The following is a 24,028-nucleotide window of genomic DNA, read 5'->3' on the forward strand; positions in this document are numbered from 1 at the left end:
GCAACCTCCGCCTCCCAGGTTCAAGCGATTCTTCCACCTCAGCCTCCGAAGTAGCTGGGATTACAGGCGCCGGCCACCACGCCCGGCTAATTTTTGTATTTTTAGTAGAGATGAGATTTCGCCATGTTGGCCAGGCTGGTCTCGAACTCCTGACCTCAGGTAATCTGCCTGCCATGGCCTCCCAAAGTGCTGGGATTACAGGCGTGAGCCACCGTGTTCCGCCTTTTTTCATTACTTTTTAAAAATAACTCTTCACTTGTGAAATCTCTTCAATGATTCCTCTTGTTTTTAGGGAAAGAACCCACTGTCTTCGCATGGCTCTTGCAGCAGGAATAATCTGATTTCTGACATGAGTGTCCCCCCAGATGAAGATCACATTCACCAGCCTACTGAACTAATCACTATCTGTAGATTGCACCATGACATCACAGTCCCAGTTCCTCCCACTTAATGTTTACTCTGTCTGCAATATAGTCCCCTTCTTTATCTGGCTAACTCCAAAGTCCAGACTCAGTACATGAGTCACACCATTCAGAAAGTCTTCCCTGACGTTCATATGAGATCTCGCATCCCGTGCACGTTCATCTGAGTGTATTCGTGCTGTCTGTTCATTTAAATACCTCTTCTAGTCGACTGCATCTATGTGTATGTGTAAATATCTCCAAATCAATATTGCTGTGGATAGCTGATGGTCACAGGTTAAAATTAGGAGCCTTTCAAGTGTAGACGATAAACTGTAGTTCTATTGTTTGGTGATGAGTATTATTAAACTTATTGTTATTCAAACTTAATTATTCAGACTTAATTCGTGTGTTGTTTTGGGGGCCCCTGGGCCCACCGTAAAATTATGTAATAAATCTAGAAATACTTTGTTAGGATATTTTTACCGTTATTTATGATTATAATTAATTAAGTGCATAGTAAAAGATTCTTTTTCTTTGAAGGACTGTTTCTGAACAAAATATGTAATTATCAGTTTCATTATAACAAGTCTGATTTGGATTCTTAAGATTAGGTTTTTCTTCTCCTTTTTTATTACTTGGCACATCAGTGGGAAGTGTGTTTAAACAATATAAAACAAGTCAATCTGTTTTTAGGGTTAATGTGGAAAAAAAGTAAAGATGAAAATGACAGATAAAAAAGAAGTAGATCAAAACAGTAGATGGCCAAGAATACATAAACAAAAGAAAAAAACAAGAAAATTGGTTAAATAGTCACCAGGATTATATAAGAAATATGGCAAACATAAAAAGTAGAAAACCCCAGACATATGAGCTATTTGATATGAGTAAAGAATTTTGAAATAAAAGTAAGCTGTATGATGACCAAACCTAGGAATGCAATAGTGGCAAAATCCTGTTCTTTCTTGCAGAATCACATATAAAATTTTTAGAAGATATTTTCTTATAAGACAATAGGAAACAAGGCACGTTTTAATCTTGTTCATTGTTAGTGAAATTTGAATTGTATGTGACACATTTTCTACCCTAAGTGGTTTTCTAGAATACTTAGCATTCATGTTCAAGAATAAATCACAATTTGTTCAAACCATTGTTAATTTTATGTGTTTTGAAATCTACATTTTTCTCAAAAATTTCTCACTGCCTTTAAATGTTCCCATATAGGAATTTTGTATGCCCCAATTTAACATGCATGATCATATACATATATGTGATATATATCTTTCATATTTTCTATATGACATAAATGATATGTCTCATATTTTATATATGAGATATATCATATATATCTCATATTTTATATATGAGATATATCATATATATCTCATATTTTATATATGAGATATATCATATATATCTCATATTTTATATATGAGATGTATCATATATATCTCATATTTTATATATGAGATATATCATATATATCTCATATTTTATATATGAGATATATCATATATATCTCATATTTTATATATGAGATGTATCATATATATCTCATATTTTATATATGATATATATCATATATATCTCATATTTTCTATATGATATAAATGCTATGTCTCATATTTTATATAGATATATATCATGTATATCTCATTTTATATATGATATATATCATGTATATCTCATATTTCATATATGATATATATCATGTATATCTCATATTTCATATATGATATATATCATGTATATCTCATATTTCATATATGATATATATCATGTATATCTCATACTTCATATATGATATATATCATGTATATCTCATACTTCATATATGATATATGTCATGTATATCTCATACTTCATATATGATATATGTCATGTATATCTCATACTTCATATATGATATATGTCATGTATATCTCATATTTCATATATGATATATGTCATGTATATCTCATATTTCATATATGATATATGTCATGTATATCTCATATTTCATATATGATGTATATCATGTATATCTCATATTTCATATATGATGTATATCATGTATATCTCATATTTCATATATGATGTATATCATGTATATCTCATATTTCATATATGATGTATATCATGTATATCTCATATTTCATATATGATGTATATCATGTATATCTCATATTTCATATATGATATATATCATGTATATCTCATATTTCATATATGATGTATATCATGTATATCTCATATTTCATATATGATGTATATCATGTATATCTCATATTTCATATATGATGTATATCATGTATATCTCATATTTCATATATGATGTATATCATGTATATCTCATATTTTATATATGATATATATCATGTATATCTCATATTTTATGTATGATATATATCATGTATATCTCATATTTTATATACTATATATCATATATATCTCATATTTTATATACTGTATATCATATATATCTCATATTTTATATATGATATATGTCACATATAGCTCATATTTTATATATGATATATATGTCACATATAGCTCATATTTTATATATGATATATACATCATATATATGATACGACAGTTTTGTTAATTGATACATCTTCAGGGAGGAGAAGAAAATGCAACACAAATTAGGGAGATTAGTTCATACTTTTAAGAGTAACTTTTCTTTAATTACTGTATTATTTAATCTTTGACATTAACAGTAGTAAAGGTAGCTCCCAGAAAGAAATGACATCATGCTTGTTTTTATTTTTCATTTGAAGGACATAAGATGATTTGATAATAAATTTTATTTTTGTATGGGTAAAATAAAAACAAAACAAAAACACTACTGTAAGCATGCTTAGAAGGTTTTCCTCTCATTGTCAACTTTAATGACAAGGCATTGGACTTTTAAGTAATCAATTAGTACCAATTGCTTCAAACCAACAATCCACTTTTCACAAAGGCAGAGTCAACTGGGTAGTCGTTTTACTATTGCCATGGGAACCCACGTTGCAGCCTGTGTTACCAGGTTCTGTAACTTCTTAAAGCACTTAGTTTTTCCATGAGAATGCAGGTGGCTATTCTATCCTATTTTTATTATATATGGGTATTTCTGCTCAGTTTTAGCTTGAGATGTGTTTCAGTTTATTGCTTTGAAAGCATGTAAGATATATATACCCAAGCTAGCTCGTGGAAGAAGTGGGCTTAATGGAAGAATAAATAAAAACCAAAACTTTCAGTCGTATTCAGACACTTCTGAACAGAGACAAGTTCAACTCCTGAGCCACATTCTCAATTTCAGATTCCTGAGAAAAATATCTAATTGATCCATTGATCCAGCTGATCTTTTTGCCAGCAGTCATGGAATTTTGGCTGGTCTACTTATTGGCTACTCTTGATTTAGACACCTGTTTATAGTCCATTCAACTGCATGTGAGAAGAACATGCCATCTAGAGTATATATGAAATAGTAGAGATGGCATGGGTGGTATTTGTTGAGTACATCTTCGTAAGTTATACTCATTTATTCATTCAGGCACTCCACAAATATTTGTAGAATTCTACTCTCAGCAGGCACTAGATAGGTATTAGGAATGCATAGCTTATTAAAAGCAGGCAAGTTACCCACTGTCCATAACTCTTACAGTGTTGGGAAGGAATGATGTCACTCAACTAAAAATACGAATATGATAATGGCAGGTAGTGATAAGTTATATAAGTGAATACATGGAATAGCATGACACTGGAATCAGCTTCTTTAAAGGTTTGGGAAGATTTTAGGCATTGTAAGACATACTATTACTGTTGCAACTACTCAACTCTGCCACTTCAAGAGTGAAAGCAGCCATAGACAATACTAAACAAATGAATAGTGTGGCTGTATTCCAATGAAACTTTTTATTAGAAAACCATCTGGTGGGCTGTGGTTCGCCTGAGGCCATAATGTGCTGACACCTATTACAAAGAAAAACACAGCAGTGCTAGGTAGGTGAGCATATCTTTGTAGATAATGCAGTCAGAAGATTCCTCTCTGAAGAAGTAACGTTTGGGCTAAGATGCAAATCATGGGAAGGAACCAGATGTAGTTGGAACTGCAGGAATGTTCACCAGGTAGGGGGAGCACCGATTGCAAGGATCTTGAGAAGAAGGAGCTTGGAAATTACAAAGAAAAGAGGGAAGACCGAGTGGAGTTTGATGAGAAATTGAGTTTGGCTGGAGTTTGATGAGAAATTGAGAAAGAACTATAAGTAAGAGTTGAAGGGTTGACATATGTCAGCTTATGTAGCTGACAAAATTGAAGACAAAACTGAATAAACGGAAAGAATCAGAACTAGGTCAGCCAGAGCTAATGAGCAGTCTTCCCAAGGCATTGACATGAATCCATCAACTATTCACTCCCTCCCTGTCCCTCTCTACATGGATTCAGTGCCTTGGAAAAGAAGCCTGTCGTCAATGACTGGACACATAGATTGAGTCTACTAGACTGCACAGAATGGAGGCAAGGACGTTTTCCAAAGTGAAACTAAAGCTCTATGAACAAAAGAAGGAAAAATCTATGATAAACATGGAAGAACACAGATAGGTACCCACTGCTGTTATTCAGGGAGCTTCTTCAGTGGTGAAGAAAACTTTAATCTCAGTTAATCTGAAGTCAAACTCTGTTGATGAACACATACAGCCAGAGGGAAGATGACCAGAACCATTTTTTCATTAGGAAATGACTTTCTTGATCCCTGAGAATAATGGTTACTTCAAAATCTACTTTGCTTAAAAGTATAGTCATTTCAGCTATTTAAAAAAAAAAAATTTCAACTTTTATTTTGGATCCAAGAGTGCATATGCAGATTTCTTATAAGAGTATGTTGTGTGATAGGTAAGATTTGGGGTACAATTGATCTCGTCATCCAGATGGTGAGTATAGTGCCTAATAAGTCGTTTGTAGAACCTCCCCCCTCTAATAGACCCAGGCCTCTATTGTCGCCATCTTTATGCCCATGTGAATCCAATATTTAGCTCCCACTCATATGTGAAAACGTGGTATTTCTTGTACTATTCCTGCATTAATTTGCTTAGAATAATGGCCTTCAGCTGTCATCCATGTTGCTGCAAAGGACATGATTTTATTCCTTTTTATGGCTGCATAGTATTTCAGGGTGTATACATACCACTTTCTCTTTATTCAATTCACTGTTGATGGGTATTTAGGTTGATTCCATGCCTTTGCTATTGTGACGAGTGCTTCAATAAACACGTGAGTGCACGTGTCTTTTGGATAAAACAATTTATTTTCTTTTGAATATATACCCATGATGGGACTGCTGGGTCAAATGATAGCTCTATTTTAAGCTTTTTGAGAAATTTTCAAACTTCTTTCCATAGTGGCTCGACTAATTTACATTCCTACCAGCAGTGTATAAGCATTCCCTTTTCTCCACAGCCTCACCAGCTCCACTGTTTTTAACTTTTTAATAATAGCCATTCTGACTGGTATGAGATGGTATCTCATTGTGGTCTTGATTTGCATTTCTCTGATGATTAGTGTTATTGAACATTTTTCATGTTTTTTGGCCCCTTGTATGTCTTCTTCTGAGATGTCCCTGTTCATGCTTTTTGCCAACTTTTTAAAGGGTTATTTCGTTTTTTCACTTGTTGAATTGTTTAAGTTCCTTGTAGGTTCTGAATATTAGACCCTTGTTGAATGCATAGTTTGTGACTATTTTCTCCTGTTCTGTAGGTTGTCTGTTTACTCTCTTGATAGTTTGTTTTGCTGTGCGGAAGTTCTTTAGTTTAATTAGGTCTCACTTGTCCATTTTTGCTTTTGTTGCAATTTCAACTATTTTTTAATCCATAGTAACTTTGTATAACTTTTCTTTTATTTACTCGTAGCTTATTTGTGCCTTTATATTTAAAAAGGGTCCCTTGTGGGCATTCTATATTTGCCTATTTATTTTTTAGCCAGTGTTACAGTTCCTGCCTTTTAATTGTTCTGTTTGGACCATTCATATTAACATAATTATCGATTCAGTTGGATTTAAATCTACTGTATTCCTTGTTTTTCCTGTTTGATTAATCTTTTGTTTGTCTCCTATTTTTTCTTCTTTTATTGGGTTAATTTAATAATTTCATTATTTAATCATTCGAATTGACTTATTCAATTAGATAATTTTCCTTGTTGACTTATAAACTATATCTCTTTGAGGTGTGTGTGTAGTGTAGTATAATAAAAAATTCATTATTTACACAGTTACCATTTTTAATGTTCTTTATTTCATTATGGAGATCCAGATTTTTCATCTCAGACATTGTGGTTTTTTTGCAAGAAGTTTAGTCAGAGTCTTTTATAATATTATCTAAGTCTGTATATAACATGCTCATATTTTTCTCTAGTTTTTTGAATATATGAAATACGGTTGTAATTTCTGCATATTGGTCTATAAATTACACATATGTCATTTCTGTGTTCATTTCCATCTATTGACGTCTTTCTCATCATTATGAATTCTATTTTGCCCTTTCATTGAATGCCTGTAATGTTTTACTGAATAACAACCATTTGGAATTTTATCTTTTTGTGTCATGAATAATTTTTGCATTCCTATAAATATTATTGAGCTCTATTCTAAGATGCAGTTTCATTTCTTGGTAGTAGTTCAATCTCTCGGGTTCTTATTTTTAATCTTTGTCAGATAGGACCAGGGTAGCATTTAGTTAGGATTAACCTTCTTCTTCTCCTTGAGGCAAAACCCTTTTAAGTACTCTACCCAGTGACCTATAAACTATAAGATTTCTACTCTTGGTTTTCGGAACAGAAAATATGTCTGGCTCTGTGTGAGTTTCAGGGATTACTTTCCGAATCATTAGATGGTTCTTTACCCAGACTACAGTAGTTTCCTCCTACCCTTGCACTGATCAGTTTTCAGCTGAAGAGGCAAGAGAGACCTTCTGCAAATCCTCAGTGGTCTCTCTGTCCAGCTCTCTTCACTAGTTCTTAGCCTTGTGTGGTTTAGCTGCATTGGCCTCTCCAGGTTTTTGTCTCCTTAAGTCAAGTAGGATGCTGCATTTCCTGGCTTCCCATCTCTGAGCTTTGCATGGAACCGTCTCCAGGAAATACGCTTCAGAAATTTGGAGTTTATCTCATTGGCTTCCCATTCCTCTAAGATTTCTCCACTCTGATGCCTGCTGTCCAATGTCTTAAAACTCGTTGCCTCTAATATTGCATCTGTTTTTTCATTATTGTAAGAGAGAGGATAAATCTAAGTCCCGTGACTGCATCTTAGCTAGAAATACAAGTCCTCAGTTACTTTAATTTTTTTCTGCTTTTCCATAAATACTCCTGGCACCTTTATTTGTACACAGCAGCTCCTAGATGATCACATCATAATTTCTAAGAAATCTTATAATCTGAAAAAATTTAAAAGTGTCCCAAAAATCCCCAAAGGCACTCTGAGATCCGCATTTAGATTCCAACAGGGAATGAATGAATAAACATGTCACTTGTTGGTAAGTTTGCAAAAATATCACTCCTAGGTTAATCATTTAAATGATACCTGTTTGACTAATTTATGTAATAACATTTATGGTGAGCCTTTAATTTTTTTTTTTTTTACATAAAGGGCAATTGTGTCCTAAAATAAGTACTCCATTAGTGATTGTTTGCAAATGATGATATTTTCATTACTTGCCTTATCATCAAATTATCCAAATTGATAGTGCTGGATAATAAAGATGTACATTTTGTTGGAGTCACTTCACCGTTGGAAAACAAATTCTTCTCCGTCCCCATCTGACTCCCAGCACAAAGTGGATGAATGCCTTCTCCACAGAAGAATGGAGCTCATTTTTCACGGTCAATCTAAGAAAACCCAAAGGTATCTAAAGTAGTTGAATAGATTTTTAGACTGTTAGAACTGGAAGGTATATCAGACAATCTAGCTGGATCATTATGATATATTTTACCTGGAAAACGTATAAACCACAATGCAGATTTTAATAATTAAGCAACTGAATTTGAAGTAAATTGTTCAATATATCAAAAATTGAAAAATTCCACTAGAGTACCTAAATAAATTATTGAATATCTCCAGGAATGGAGATTTTAATAAATTATGTCCAAGAATACCCTGTAGGAATCATAAGAAAAAAATATTTAATACAAATTCAAAATTTTAAGTTTTTGTGCCTTTATTTTGTAGGCAATATATCATTTTTTAAAAAAAGGTGATGAAATAATGCTGATCAAAGAGCCTTATTCAAACTCTATTTTGAATGACTTTTCTTTGTATTTAATACACTTATTTAATATTTTTACTATTTATGTGTCTTTATATCTATTTTATTCTTTTTAGAAAGTCAAAATCAAACTAGCTGGTTATTTTGAAATACCTTATTACTTATAATGTTATATTGGATGCTAAATATGTAATATGTAAAGTTCATTTCTCTAATGTGATTAAATATTCACATAAATTATCATATTAAATAATGCATTTAATGTATGCATTTTATATTATGCAACTTATAGATGTACTCAAATTTTTAATTAACTTCATAGTGTTGGACATTTACCTATGTGTCAGCTATAACTATAATACGCCTTTCAGCAAAACCTTCCCTCAATTTCATTGCTTAATGCAGCAATCATGCATCGTCACAGATCTCTGCATCTTCTGAGGTTCAGAAGGCACCCTGGGCTTGGTGGGGAGGCTCTGCTGATCTTGACAGGTCTCAGCCATGCACTCGGTACTTAGATATTAATCCTCCAAACCAGACTGGGCTCCACTGGGGTGATTCAGCTCTGCTCCATGTCTCTCATCCTACCTCTGGAATCAGCAGGCTAGTGTCAATATTCTTCTCATGGCAATGAAAGAGATGCAAGACAGCATGTCTGTCTGGGTGTTTCTTCGTTAGCTTGTCATTCTCTCATTCTTCTCTTTCTCCTTCTCCTCCTCTTCCTCCTCTTCCTTCAATCTCCTCCTCTTCTTCCTCTTCCTTCTATCTCCTCCTCCTCCTCTCCACCATCCTCCTCCTCTCCACTCTCCTCCTCCTCTTCCATCTTTGCCTCCTCCTCCTTCTCCTCTCTCTCTCTCTCTTTCTTGATAGAATGCCAGCATTTAACATTTTTGCTAAATTGACAAATCCAAATGGAGATTATAGCCTTTGGCTTAAGCATTTAAGTACATTTCTTTAAACCTTCCTTCAAAGGTTTAGTGAAGTAACACTTAAACTCATTGCATGATTTATCGAGGGTAGCCTTGGCCCCACTGCTCCTATTCCTTCAAAAATAATCACTTAAATGAATCTTACTCTAAACCAATGAGTCAAGCAAAGTTCTGAAGGGACATAAAAATCTCCAGCTTGAGCTGCCAGGAAATTGTGCTTTATGTAGCTGTGCTGACCTTTGCCTATTTGTGTGATATATTTGCTGTCTTTGTTTTTATTTTGTTTTTGATGGATACTAACTACAGCCAACATATATGATGTCAAATTGCTCTTTTTGAAATTGATTTCATTTTTCAAAGACCTAATTGGCATCACACACTCTTCTTTTTTCTTTCCTACCTCCTTCTCCATAGCACAAGTTTATAGTGTTCTACTGATTAGTTCAGGCATCGGTATCTGTCACTTAATTTTTATACTATTTTTTATAAAAGCATGACCTATTCTGTATTTTCATTATTTTAGATTTTCAGTTAATTAAAAAATATATATATTTATATATATAGTTATATATATTTATATATATAGTTACATATATATTTATATATAGTTATATATATTTATATATAGTTATATATATATTTATATATATAGTTATATATATATATAGTTGGCCACATGAAAAACAGATTCCTTATTATAAAAATTTTTACTAACTAGTAAACTGTTATTAACTATATAAATTACTAAGACTTTAGTTTAGATAGGATGATTTTTCTTCCCCCATTTAATTTATCTTGAACTTAATTATATGCTTGTTTTAAATTAATGCTACGTAAGGATCACTATCAAACTACTAAACATAACTATAACCGCTTTATGGGTTATCATTATGTTTAGTAGTTTGATAGTGATCCTTACACAGCGTATAGAGAGACATACACGTTTATGTCTCTCTCCAAAATTCATATGTTGAACGTTAAACCAGATGGGATGATATTAGGAGGCGGGGCCTCTGAGAGGTATTTAGGTCATGAAAGTGAGACCCTCATGATAGGATTAGTGTTTTATAAGAAGAAAAAGGAGAGACTGAGCTTCCTAACCACCTCCCCACACCAGGCCATGTGAGAACACAACAAACGCATGGTCATCTGCAAACCAGGAAGAGATTCCTCACCAGACACTGAACCTACTGGAGCTTGGCTCTTGGACTGTAAAAAATACATTTTTATTGATTAAGCCACCCTTTTGTTCTTTTGTTATAGCAGTCTGAACAGATTAAGATACCCCTTTAATAGAAACCTATTTTAAAACTCATAATAATTTGTTGTTACTTGAGAAGATATTGTGTTGGTGGCTTTTCAGAGAGGTCATTAAATATCCAACAGCTCTTCATTCCCACACCTTTCACCTTTTGAATAAGAACAAAAGCAAAGTTGAGTGGCTAAATGATATTCTTAAAGTATTGCGGTCTACTTTGAACACCAATACTCAAATACTAGCTAATTCAATCAGGCAGAAATGCACTAAGGAATAATATTTTTCACAATTAATTATTCCACTAGGTGCTTTCTAGAACTTAAACATGATATTGTAAATGTAAGTATAACTTCAATTTATTATTTGAAAGGCTATTGTTTATTTTCCAGTCCAAATATTAGATTTACAATATAATGAAATGATGTGTAATAATTTATATATGATATGTAATAAATGAATAAATTAGAACTAATGTCCACCAAATACCCACTGCATATTAGTGCATTGCGCTAGGTGTTTCATGTCTGCTAATTCATTTCATCCTCGTCATAATTCTGCCTAGTAAGTGTTCACCTCTTTTTGCAGATGAGGAAATTGAAGATTGGGAAGTCCAAATTATTTGTCCAACAGCGCATAGTTAATATGAAGTAGAGCTAGATTTTCAACCAGATATTCCTAATTCAAAAGTCTGTTTTCTGTCTATTACACACTGGAGCTACAGTGACATTTGCTTCTAAATTATCTTATGCTTAAACAAGAAAACCTCATAGAATATGGATTTTTAGTGGCAAGATCATGAGCTTCAACTCTCTTGTCTCTGCTTAAATTTTGTAAATTTAGCCTCAATTTTCTTATCACAAATAACTTCCACTTTCTAGAGAACCCTTCTAACCTACATACCCTTATGAATGCCATTTCTTTTCTTTATTGCTCTTCTTGATCTACTGGGCCATGGAGATTCTATCCACCAAATCCAACAACTAAGAATAGAATGGTGAGATCCATTCCATCTCACCTAATCTAACAGCTTTTCTGCTCTTCTTTGGAAATGATCACAATTATTTATCCATGGCTCTTTATCCTCACTGTTCACTGTTCACAGATCTTGAGGTCTGAAAGGTGTTCTGGAAATCTTAGTGCATGCTATAGGGTCTTAATGCACACAATAAAAATAAAAGTAAAAAGCTACTGCTAATGTTAAAGTACTGTAGGTGCTAATGACATTTTTTTTGTGTGATCTTGTTTTCCATTGAACAGAACAAAGCTGCCCTTGCGTTTTCTGCACATTTCAGCCACTCCTGTGGGCCCTGCTGTCTGATCAGTGTAGCCAGTGCTCCAAGTGCATTGCCAGATTCAGCCATCACAGCCACATTCTAGCAAGTGTTGCTACCCCCATGTAACAGAGGAGCAAGAAGATTTGACACACTAAGTGAAATTGCCACTGAGCTTCTAAGAGAAAGCAAGTCTGATTCTAAAACTTAAATTCGTATCCACTGAGCTTTGCTGCCTCTAAAAAGCCAGCAGCAATGATTGCAATTCACTCCCAGACCCCTTCAAGGCCAGGAATCTTTTCATTTTATCAAGGTTGACCCACCCCCATGGATGCATGCATAAGGAATTTAGACTTGATGAGCCTGCCTTGAATTATTGTCATAGACAATGGTACTTAAAGGAGCAGAAATTATTTCTTTCCTTTCCAACTTAGCTATCAATGTATTGCACAATCAAAATGGTTTGGGTTAATGTTGGAAATATCTCTCTGTATTTCATTTCTATGAATGTGTATTTCTACGAAAGTATATTTCCTTATGGAAACTCTCACCAACCTTAGAAAAACTAGAATACGGCAAATCGCTACAGTTAAGACACTTTGAAACTTCTGTTTGCCCTGAAGCCAAAAGCACCCTAACTGCTATCATCATTCACCATTTTAATTGCTCAGTTCCTGTTTGGAATTGTGCTATAAAACTCAGTGTCCTACTTGTCATTCTGATTTTGATTCTAGTTTTCAATCATAGTTTTGAAAAGTTACTTTGATGAAGAGCTCAAGTATTGCAGTTATAGAGGTCACCACCTATAATCTCTCTAATAAAAAATTTCAGATGAATCACAGCCATTCTAATAATGTTGCGGCCATGCTAGATTGCTCATAATTCAGAATATAACACAGAGCCCTTACAGGTCTTTCAGATAGGCTTTTTTTTTTTAATCTGTTTAACAAGCAAAAAAAAAGTGAAGGCTTCTATAAGGATCAGGATGGACATGCTTGGTTAGACAAGTAGAAAAAGGTTTTACAAAGAATTGATTACAGCCAATAATTAATGATTAATATATGCATTAACTTCAATATAAACTTTAGCCTTACTTTGTTAACAAATGATAAATCATTTCATATGTAACATAGATATTAAAACTAGATTACTATTTCCATTAAAATTTCCATACTCTTCTCTATACTTGTTACAATAAGCTTTTTTCCCAGCAGTCACTTCAAAGTATTTTTTCAGTGCTACTTTTTATATATTTCTTCCTTATGCTGTTTGTGAACAAAGTTAATAATAAGGTTTTTAAATGGTGCCAGCATTTTTCTTACAGTGTTTTTTTGTGCCTGAATAAAGAACTGTCCATGTTAAGAATCCATTTGTTCCTAAGATCATCTCTCAAGAAGCCTAGAGGATGCGCTGCCCGCCACTGCGTCAGCATCTCAGCAACCTGTGACCCACAGGCTTTGAGATACCCGCGTTTTTCCCATGTGTCATTTGCTCCCTGGTGCCATCCCAGCTGTGACAGTTTCAAGCATCTTTTTTTGTGTGTTTAAGGCACAACAAAAATGGATAAGCTTTGCTAGCCTCATGTCTACTTTAGATCAAGAAAGCAAAAGAGGCTGGGTGGATGGGTGGGTGATCCCAGCACTTTGGGAGGCCAAGGTGGGAGGACTGCTTGAGTCCAGGAGTTCGAGGCCAACTTGGGAAACATGCTGAGACCCTGTCTCTCCAAAAAAAATAAAATTAAAATAAATAGCCTAATTAGCCTAGTGTGGTGGCACATGCCTGTAGTCCCAGCCTGGGAGGTGGAGGCTGCAGTGAGCTGAGATCACGCCACTGCACTCCAGCTTGGGCAACAGAGTGAGACTTTGTCTCAAAAGAAAAATTAAAAAAAAAAAAAGCAAAAGAGGCGAGTCGATGCTAGTTCCAGCCGATTTCTGTTCCTTTTCATGGCCAGAGTCAAGTCCTTCAGCCACTCCTTGCTAAAATGTTTGAATAGTGTTTCCTGAGCCCTGGTGAAAACAACTATTTAATCAATTGAAATATTTATTTAGAGTCATCTACATGCCCGTCACTAAGTTTTCTATTAGCTTTACCTAGATGACCTGTGAAGATAACTTCAGTTTAACATTCTATGAAAATGTTGATGTCCTTGGTTAGAGGAAGTGAGGCTGAGTTTATAAGTGAAGAACAGGAGAGAATGAATTATTCACAGACATGTGTGAGTGTCTGGGAAGACAATGGGACTGTTCACTGGAGGATTTGAGATGCTATATTAAGGACAAAGCAGACGTATAAGATAGATCACTAAGCTCATGACTCTGTGACCCAAGATTCATGTCCAATTTTCCTACTTAAAAGCAAAACTGCAAAGTAGGCGAATTCAAGTACAGATTTCCAATGTCATCTTAGTTTCTTTCATTCGATTGATTCAACCTCAACCTCTTCACCAATATTATATTCTGCTTAAGTATTAGCCCAGTAATATGAAAAACATAGGCTATAAGAAGTTAATGAAGCCATACAGAAAGGCACATGTCACGAGAGACATCATCGGACTGAGATATGGACTACTTTGTGTCCCCCAAAATTCCTATGTAGAAGCCCTAACCCCCAATGTGTTGGTATTTGGAGGTGGGGTATTTGGGATGTTACTATTATCCATTTAGATGACGTCATGAGAGTTGGGCCCTGGAGATAGAATTAGTACCCACACCTGATCTTGGACTTCCCAGCCTCCAGCAGGAATATGAGAAATTAAATTTCTTTTCTTTTCTTTTTTTTTTTTTTTTGAGACGGAGTTTCACTCCGTCATCCAGGCTGGAGTGCAATGGTGCCATCTTGGCTCACTGCAACCTCTGCCTCCCAGGTGTTCAAGCAACTCTCCTGCCTTAGGCTCTCAAGTAGCTGGGATTACAGGCATGCACCATCACACCTGGCTAATTTTTGTGTTTTTAGTAGAGATGGAGTTTCACCATGTTGGCCAGGCTGGTCTGGAACTCCTGACCTCAGATGATCTGCCCACCTCGGCCTCCCAAAGTGCTGGCATTACAGGTGTGAGCCGCCATGCCCAGCCTGATAAATAAATTTCTGTTGCTTAACTCACCCAGGTTATGGCAGCCTAAACTGACTAATAACACACTGGGTTAGATACTCTCTAAGAAGACATGTAAAAATCATTCTGGCTTGTTTAGGAGATGTTTTTGTTGCAGACGCTCCTATTCATTTTGTCAAGAAGTGTTTTAAAAACAACTGTATATGACTTTACATATAATCATAAAAAAGTGAAATTCCCACCAGTTGGGCCAGACTTATATCCTGCTTTCATGAGGAACACAGTCTAGAGGAGACTGACATTAACCACATATTTGCTTTCAATGGTGTATCATGAACTGAGAGAAATGTTTTGAAGGCAAAAACATGATTGTCACCTGAAATTGCATAGTAATGAAGGAAACCTACCAAGACAGAAGAAAGTTTCATGGATATATGTGTGTCCTAAAGTCTGCAGGACTATAGGCAATAACTAGGAAGTAATGTTAGGATGGTAACTGCAGAGGGAAGAATGGCCCCATAGTGGATGCGGGCATGGGGTGCCCTGGGCACTGAGAGGACCAGTGCTGCTGTAGTGTAGGAAGTGAGCAGAGCAATAATACCAGATGAGGATAAAGGTAAACAGGAGCCAGAAGTTAAGGATTTGTTATCCTGTAAAATGCATAGTAGGTCATCATAGGTGGTAAGTGACGGGGAGGAGTGTCATGAACAACACTGCATTTTGGATAGATGCTCGGGTTATGGAGTGATGAAAGTTTTGGAGGGAGTCATGGGTTAGGTGTGAGGAAACCCATCACCTAAGTTATAGATAGTAACAGTCCAAACTAAGGTAGCAGTAGACAAGATGAAGGAAAGTTGGCAGATTTGAAAGACATAGAGGAGAAATGGGGAGAAATGTATCGGGACAGCCTTTATGCATGTGGGAAGCAAGGGAAAGAGAATTGATTGAGAGTATTCCAGTTTCTGGAATAGATCAGCAGAGAAGATCCTTAGAATATGTTGATGTTTCTAATAGCCTTGGTAGCCTTCTCTAACAGCAGTTACCTAAGCCACATTGCTAAAGCTTATCATAGCAAGGATCAGAGAACGGGATAAATGGATTTCCCTGTTATCACCCAGTCTATGCTGCACTAAGTATCCCAGTTATCAATCTTCATTCCATGACTAGGACTATCCTCAGGGGGCCAGCTTCCTAGGATATAAAGTAAAATGTAAAAAAAAAGAAAAAAAAATCAGGACCCTTAAGATTGTGGAAGAGTCGGTAAAATCTGCATGTACTTGTTTGTAGTCACAGGGCTGAAAACAATTAGAAATGATGCCCTGATTTTCTCTTCATTAGCAGATACTCGGAACACTGACTTCTGGTTTTGATTAGGAAAAAGGAGCTGGTATTTGAAGATCCCAATAGTCTTCAGAGGAGATAAGATGCAACCCAAATAAGCTGTTGGTGATTGGGAAGTAATGCCGAAGTTCACAGACACTAATAGGCTTCTTTGTTATGATTTCAGGAGCTGTAAGAAGAGAACTTCTCTGTTGTGGAAATTTATTGCATCCGGTAAGTGTAAGATATCCCTGAGAGGAAGTTTTTCCCTTTTCCTTTTTTAAAAAACTTTGTTGGGATGACTGGATATACTGCATGTGTATAAACTGTGTTCTGAAAATGGAACAGGACAAATCAGATAATTCACCAAAAGAACTGCCTGCTGAGGAGAGACTTGAGGGGGAATCTGTTTCCCTGAGCTCAGTTGAGGCAATCAGGAAAAATAGAAACAGGCTCCCAGGAAGGCTGCGAGAGGCACGTTTTGCCTGGGCCCTCTACATGGATGTGGATGATATTGTAAAGAATTCTTTAAGTTACTGCTGGCCTTAAATTATCAGGAAATGAATCAGTGTCAAATTTGCCAATGAGCAAACATGTCAGTTATTTAAAACTGAAGTGACAGGCACGAACTCACCTATGGCAACCACAGAGCATGCAGATCCCCCAAATAAGAACTGACAGTACCTGAAAAACCACGAGAACCAGAAAGGACTTGGTTCCCACAGTGGGAGACCTGCCCAAGCACTTGATTGAGCAGTGATTCTCCAAGGAGGCCTACGGACAAGGGAGAGACCACAGGCTGAGACTCCCGTGCTCCTGAATACCCTGGAGATATGTTGTCCACACAGCTGCCCCGGCTCTTGAGGCATCCCAGGAGGACAAGTGAATCCTCCTCTTCCCATCATCCATAAAGGGAGACTAGGAAAAGGCCAACGGCAATTCTCTGCGACTACACCATAAGGATTACATTTGGATCACGTTTAACAACATGACCCAGGCCAGGTTCAGTGGCTCATGCCTGTAATCCCAGCATTTGGGGAGGCTGAGGCAGGAGGATTGTTTGAGCCCAGGAGTTCAATACAAGCCTGGGCAACATACTGGGACTCTGTCTCTACAAAAATTAAAAAAATTAGCCAGGTATAGTGGCACGCCTAGAGTCCCAGCTACTCAGGAGACTGAGATGGGAGGATGGCTTGAGCTCTGGGAGGTTGAGGCTGTAGTGAACTGTGTTTGCACTCCAGCCTGGTCAGCAGAGCAAGAACCTGTCTCAAAAATCAAAACCAAGTTCAATGTGTCTCGTAGATAAGGCTGATCTTAAGGTTGACCTTGACGAGCTGGTGTGCACTGGAAGACCAGAGTCTAAGGTACAATATTATTTAAGGCTCAGCAATTCACACCTGAGAAACCTCCTGCTACTGAACAACTAGGAGTCCATCTGTCTTAGGTCCATTTCCTCAGAAAACAGATTGTGACATTGCATGCAGGAAGTGTAACGGGAGGGACTCACAAGCAAGCCATGAGGAAGCAAATGATGCAGTTTGGAGCAAAGACAGAGTCTGAAAGCGATGCAGTCTCAGCAGGGCCTCAGCCACCCCATGGAGCTCTGGAGCTCACAGCACCATCCAGGCCCTTCCCAGGGAGCCTCAGAGGTGAGCCCTTCTCAGGCAGCACATCTGTCACTGGCCTGCACAGACCTGGGCTGTGTGCATTCAGCAAAGGGCCCCATGGGACCAAAGGGTCAGACTAGGGTTGCTCTGGAGGGAAAGGTTGTCCTCTGACCAGCCATTTAAAAACGGGAATCTGGGGAAGAGTGGAAGTTGAACCTGTAACCATGTTGCCAGTGTGGGCTGCTGTCATTGAGTTTGGATCCCTGTGAAACCACGCAGATGCTGAATGCAAAGCATGAATGGAATCCATTTTCTCTGATTCTGATTTCAACAGTGAAGCACACTGCAGTTATCGCTTCTTTAAAAAAAATTGCATGACTAAATGTATTACTGTGTATTACTGTGTCCTTTAGAGCACGTTTGCATGACTTTGAAAATTGTTGAAGACTATAGGAGCCCAGGAGCCATGGGATCTACAGCTGGACAGCTGGGCTCCAACCCTGCGCCTCAGTTTAGTCATCTGCAAAACGGGACACGATGGCACCTACCACGTGAGAGTGTGGTCAGGTTTAACTGAGACGACGAGGTAAAGCGCTTCAACACCACTGCCCTATAGGAAGATGAGGAGAGTAGCACAGAGAAGTTTAGATTTTCTGGGGATGACATTAAAAATGGGAAAAAAATGAAATTAATTTTAGCATTTGCTTTATTTAACTGAATATATATAATCATTCCACATATAATAAAAATAAAAATAATGAATTTATTTTACCTACCTTTTTATACTGTGTTTTCCAAATCCAGTCTGTACTTTACGCTGAATAACACATTTCAGTTGGAAATAGCCAAATTCAACTCTTCTGCAATCCCATAAGAGTAAGGGCTGCCACAGTGAACAGTATGGATTAAGAAACACCCCTAGTATATGGTCGATGCTTGATAAAAATTAGTTTTTAGTATTTTATTTTGTTTTAGCTAATATGTTTTTTGCCTAAGTTGATAAGTTTTATAATATTCTAAAATTCCTATACTTTCAGTTAAAATACTACATATTTTAAAATTCTTTCTACTACCTTCTAGTGTATATAAACATACACACACCCCTTTAAATAAAAGGATTTTTTAAAATTGTTTATTTGTTTGCATTTTCTTGAAGAGAGGATAAAATTTATCCTCTTATATAAATTGGGCCCAATTTATATAAATTAGTTTTTTAAGACATCAGTGTGGCATGTTATCACAGCTATAACACTGGATTACAAATTAAAATTTGAGACATTTCAGAAAATCTAGTCTTTCAACTATAGGGAGTTTTAGGTCCCCACTTTAAAGAAGAAAAGCATTTATACAGAGTAACCAGAATTAGCCAAAATTTCAGTGGACACATTTAGCATTTATGAATTAGTTTTAAAATATTTTGTTCTATAGGAATTAAAATGTGCTTATGATACTTCTGAATGAAAATATCAGATAGGTTGGATTTTTATTCCTCACAAATATATAGAAGTTTTTTTTTACTGCAACAGATATTTTTGTCATTTGAAAGAAGAACAATTGACACCGGTATTCCTCAATGGAAATTAACACAATTTGGATTTTTCCTGCTTCTCTTTACCGGTCAGGGCCGGTCCAATTTAAGCCCCAAAGGTTATCAAAATGTCAAGGAAAGGATGATTTATTCTTATTTGAAGACCATCTAAGCTTAAAGGAGAGCTAGATGCTCTCTCTTTTGATACATACAAGTTCAGTTAAGTGGCATTTTTTCAGAATATGAAAAGTAAGCACATGTGTCAGCTCAACCAGAATTTCCTATTTCTCACCTCTGCTTACAGGGGGCTTGTTAGATTCCCTGAGTGTTCTGCTGTTTTTGTGTCTGCACTTGTTGGCTCTTCCTGTGGTTTGGGATTTGGAATTAAATTGAGATCACTGGTGATGATGCCTCAGTCAGACTGGGGTGTTTCATAATAAATGTTGACACACTGAGTGGAAAAGCTTTGATTCAAACCCAAGTCTTCTTCTTTTGAGTGAAGTATTTGTTTCTCAGTCCTCCCAGTGTGTCCCGAACTGGGGTTGCAATATTTATTTATTTATTTATTTATTTATTTTGTATTCATATAAATGCCAGGGATGCAAGTGAAGCTTTGATACGTGGGGATATGTTGGGTAGTGGTGGAATCTGGGGTATAGTGTTTCCACCACCCAAGTGATATACATTGTACCTAACTTTCTTTTTTTTTTTTTTTTGAGACGGAGTCTCACTCTGTCACCAGGCTGGAGTGCAGTGGCGTGATCTTGGCTCACTGCAACCTCCCCCTCCCGGGTTCAAGCGATTCTCCTGCCTCTGTCTCCTGAGTAGCTAGGACTACAGGCATGCACCACCATGCCCAGCTAATTTTTGTATTTTTAGTGGAGACAGGATTTCACCATATTGGCCAGGATGATTTCGATCTCTTGACTTTGTGATCCACTCGCCTCCACCTCCCAAAGTGCTGGGATTACAGGCATGAGCCACTGCACCTGGCCATTGTACCTAATTTTAACCTGTGACCATCAGGTATGTGCAGCAATACTGATTTGGAAATATTTGCACATGCACATAGATGCAGCCAATTAAAAAAGGTATTAAAAGAGGTGTGACATCCTTCTGGCCGTGTGTGTGTGCGAGTGTGTGTGTGTGTGTCTGTGTGTGTGTGTGGTTTCGGCACAGGGACAATATGAGAATGGGAGCAGCAACTTGAAGGGATAACTTAACTTCAAAATAAAAGGAATAGTATATGTCGAGAAATAGTAAAAAAAAAAATTTCTTAAGCTGTGACAAACTCTTAGGATTCGTATTATACTGGCTTTTATGCAGCTTTCAACTGTCTTTATCATAATTACTACTGGCTCCAAAACATAATATAAAAACATGTCCTTTTCATAATCTCTTGGGTCTGTTAAATTTACCTAGATATTTCCAGATAATATAATTTTCTGAAAAAGGAGCAATGTGTATATTTTTATATATTAAAGTGAACTCAACTATAATATAATGGTGTCCAATAGATACACATGTCACATCGCCCAAGTCTTAGCTGATACTTGGGTACCTTAATCTCTTCACTGGTAATAAAAGCTTTTGCCTAGCTAACCAACTGTGTGATTGGGGGAATTAAAATTCTCCTATATGGAAGGATGGCAGATTCTTTTCAGGGAATTCATGAAATTTACAACTGTAAACATAAGATCATCACCTTAAGCAAGGAAGAAAGAATAGCAGCTTCCCAGTGGATCTGATGTACCCATATATTAGAGTATTTATTTGGCCTTTGGATTCCTAATTGTGTGTGCAAGACTGGGCAAACTTGATGAGAGTTTAGGGAAAAGCAATGAAAATGATTAAGGGGCTGTTTGCATTGATTTATGAAGACACGTTAAATGAATTCAATATGAATAACTTCCCTAAGTGACGACCAGGGAAAGCCATAATAAATGTCTACAAATATCTGTTGGGTGTGAACACTGAAAAGGGAGATGGATGAGGGTACAGGAGAAGATGATAAGGAATAATGAGATGGAATTGGCAGAGTTTATAAGAAAAAAAGTGTATTCATTTTACGCCTCTCAGAAGTGTCCATTCATGAAGAGGCTTGATGCTGTGCGAGCAGCACTCAGACTACAGAGCCAAGGCTGAAGAAGGCTATTGTAAAAATGCGTGTGGGTGAGCCAGGGTACTGACAAGGGCTCTGGGGAGTGGAGCTGGGGTTATTATGCTCAAAGCATGGCCATATTTGGGTCCATATTTCCTTATGGCTTGTGCAGAGAAACAAGTAGAGGCTCAGAACTCCTCGTCCTGGACTCCATGCCGGCTTCACTGTTTCTTCACTGTTTTGCCTGTGCCTATGCCTGCACTCATTTAATGAAATACTGAGGCCTGTTCTGCTAAATTAGCAGCTTTGATGCAAAGGGTAATTTTTTTAAATCATTTTCACTCCTCCTACCCAAGGGCATAAAGACATGATATTAAAACATCTATGTATTTTTAAGCTCAATTTCCTCTTCCTCCCTCCTTTCCTCTCTGATGTCTCTGTAGGCATAAAGAGAAACTGGGGAAGAAGGGAGGGCATTGTCCCATGGTCCTGCTCAGTCATCACTACATAAGACTTTTCTTTTCAAAAATGGGGAGTGATATGGCTAATCATTAATGAACTCAGCTGAGACAAATGACAATTAAGTTTAATAAAGCCTTAACAATTAGCATTTTAACCATTATTTCATGGGAAGGGAAATATTAGATTAGTTATGCTTGTAGGAAGTAATCAGCTAAGAATTACTCATTTTTAAATAATTATAATTACCCTGTTCATTTCTATTGGGCCTTTTAGCTGAGAATCTCAGCCTGTGTTCATATTACAGCTTTAAAAAGGATAAATGCTACTGAAAGTGTAATCTTTAAAGTGCATCTGGGAATTCATTTTTAAAATGAAAGAACAATAATTTTTAAAGCAGCCATATTGGTGTCTATTTAAATATGTATAGCTTATGGAGAAAAAGAGTAATGGCTTACATATCAATCAAGTAAATATTTTGAGTGAGAAAATGTTATAGATTTTCAATGAGGTCATAATAATTTTTTGTTCAGATTTTGCTGTCAGTCACAAGCACTTGAAGGAAAGTTTGAGTAAGAAAGTAGCTAAAAAATATCATTTACCAAATGGTTCATATAAGCCATGATTAAAATGGAATTCCCTAGATAGTGACATAATAGTATCATGTTGGAGTTATTAACTTTTGTATTTTTTTATATTTACCATTTTCATTTTTAGCATTATGTTTCCATCCTTTTGTCCTGCCAGTGGGATAGCAGGATGTGTAGTGGTCAAAATCTTCATTTAAAAATTAACTTTAATATCTTAAGAATGTTTTCAAATAAGTTACAAGAAGAGATTATAAGTGAAATACATATATTTTTTCAAAGATAAAATAAAAGGTATATCAGAATTTGTTGTGAAACAGGAAAACATGGGAAATCATCTTTACGGAATTAATCCCAGAACAAAACCTTTAGGAAATTTAGAGGCAAATGGATTCTAACATCTATAACCTGACACAAAAGTACAACATCTTTAGCCACTTTGCCATATATCTAGAATTTATATTCAATGATAATCATAATGTTTAAAACTATTGAATACAGATTGCTCGGAAACCCACATATGACACAAATTTTGACCTTTCAAATCAGGAAAAATTTTTCTTGCAAGCCAGAATTCTAATTGCATTTAAAAATTGTAGAATAACATGTGCTTATGCAAAAACTGCCCTTTAATTTCCCATGACAATCGAATTAAAATGTATGACTTACATGTAAATTGAACTACATCTACCTTGTAGTGACGTAACATCCTGCTCTGAGCTTTTGAGCTTTAATCCAATATCTGGTTATGTTAAGGCCTCCTGTGTGAGTCTCTCTGAGTATGTACATGTGTAGGTGTGCAAGGTTAGTGAAAGAAAAGGGAATCTTGCTTTTATAATAATGGAAATCAAGAATTAGTTTTCTAATGCCTTGAAAATTACAGTTCTAAAACTTGTGAGCCCTTATCATTACCCTTTACAAGATGGATGATCCCTGGTCTGATACTTTGGATTATAAGATATTATCAACATAAACAAAATTTTTATGGTAATATTTTGGTGAAAGTGTAGTGACCATTCAAGGAAACAATGCTGACTGCCAAAGATGACCTGCTAAAAATGCATTGCTTTGTTTTCCAGAAGTCTGTATTTCTACTATTCTGACTTTTTCTTTTCTGTTCTCATCTTTTATATAACATTTGCCAAAATTCAAAGCACTTACTATTCATGAATGTGCATATTGAAACATTTTCAGTTTACTGAAAGATTAGCACACGGGCCATTGCCTTTCAAGTTTTATTAATAATGTATAACCTTTTCTGTCTTACTTTTTTCTTTTTATACTATTAACTTTGCAAGTGTCCC

At 36.0% G+C, this 24,028-nt stretch overlaps 1 long non-coding RNA gene across 7 annotated transcripts in view; it reads left to right on the plus strand.

Annotated features, from left to right (window-relative positions):
* Positions 1-24,028, plus strand: part of LOC129048499 (uncharacterized) — an 80,413-nt gene that overhangs the window by 25,398 nt on the left and 30,987 nt on the right. For all 7 annotated transcript variants that reach the window (XR_008510869.2, XR_008510868.1, XR_008510867.1 and 4 more), the window contains exon 3: positions 16,630-16,676. This is a non-coding gene — a long non-coding RNA (uncharacterized LOC129048499). The remainder of the gene's footprint in view (positions 1-16,629; positions 16,677-24,028) is intronic.

Source organism: Pongo abelii, chromosome 8 (assembly GCF_028885655.2).
Source record: "Pongo abelii isolate AG06213 chromosome 8, NHGRI_mPonAbe1-v2.0_pri, whole genome shotgun sequence".
NCBI classification, from domain to species: Eukaryota; Metazoa; Chordata; class Mammalia; order Primates; family Hominidae; genus Pongo; species Pongo abelii.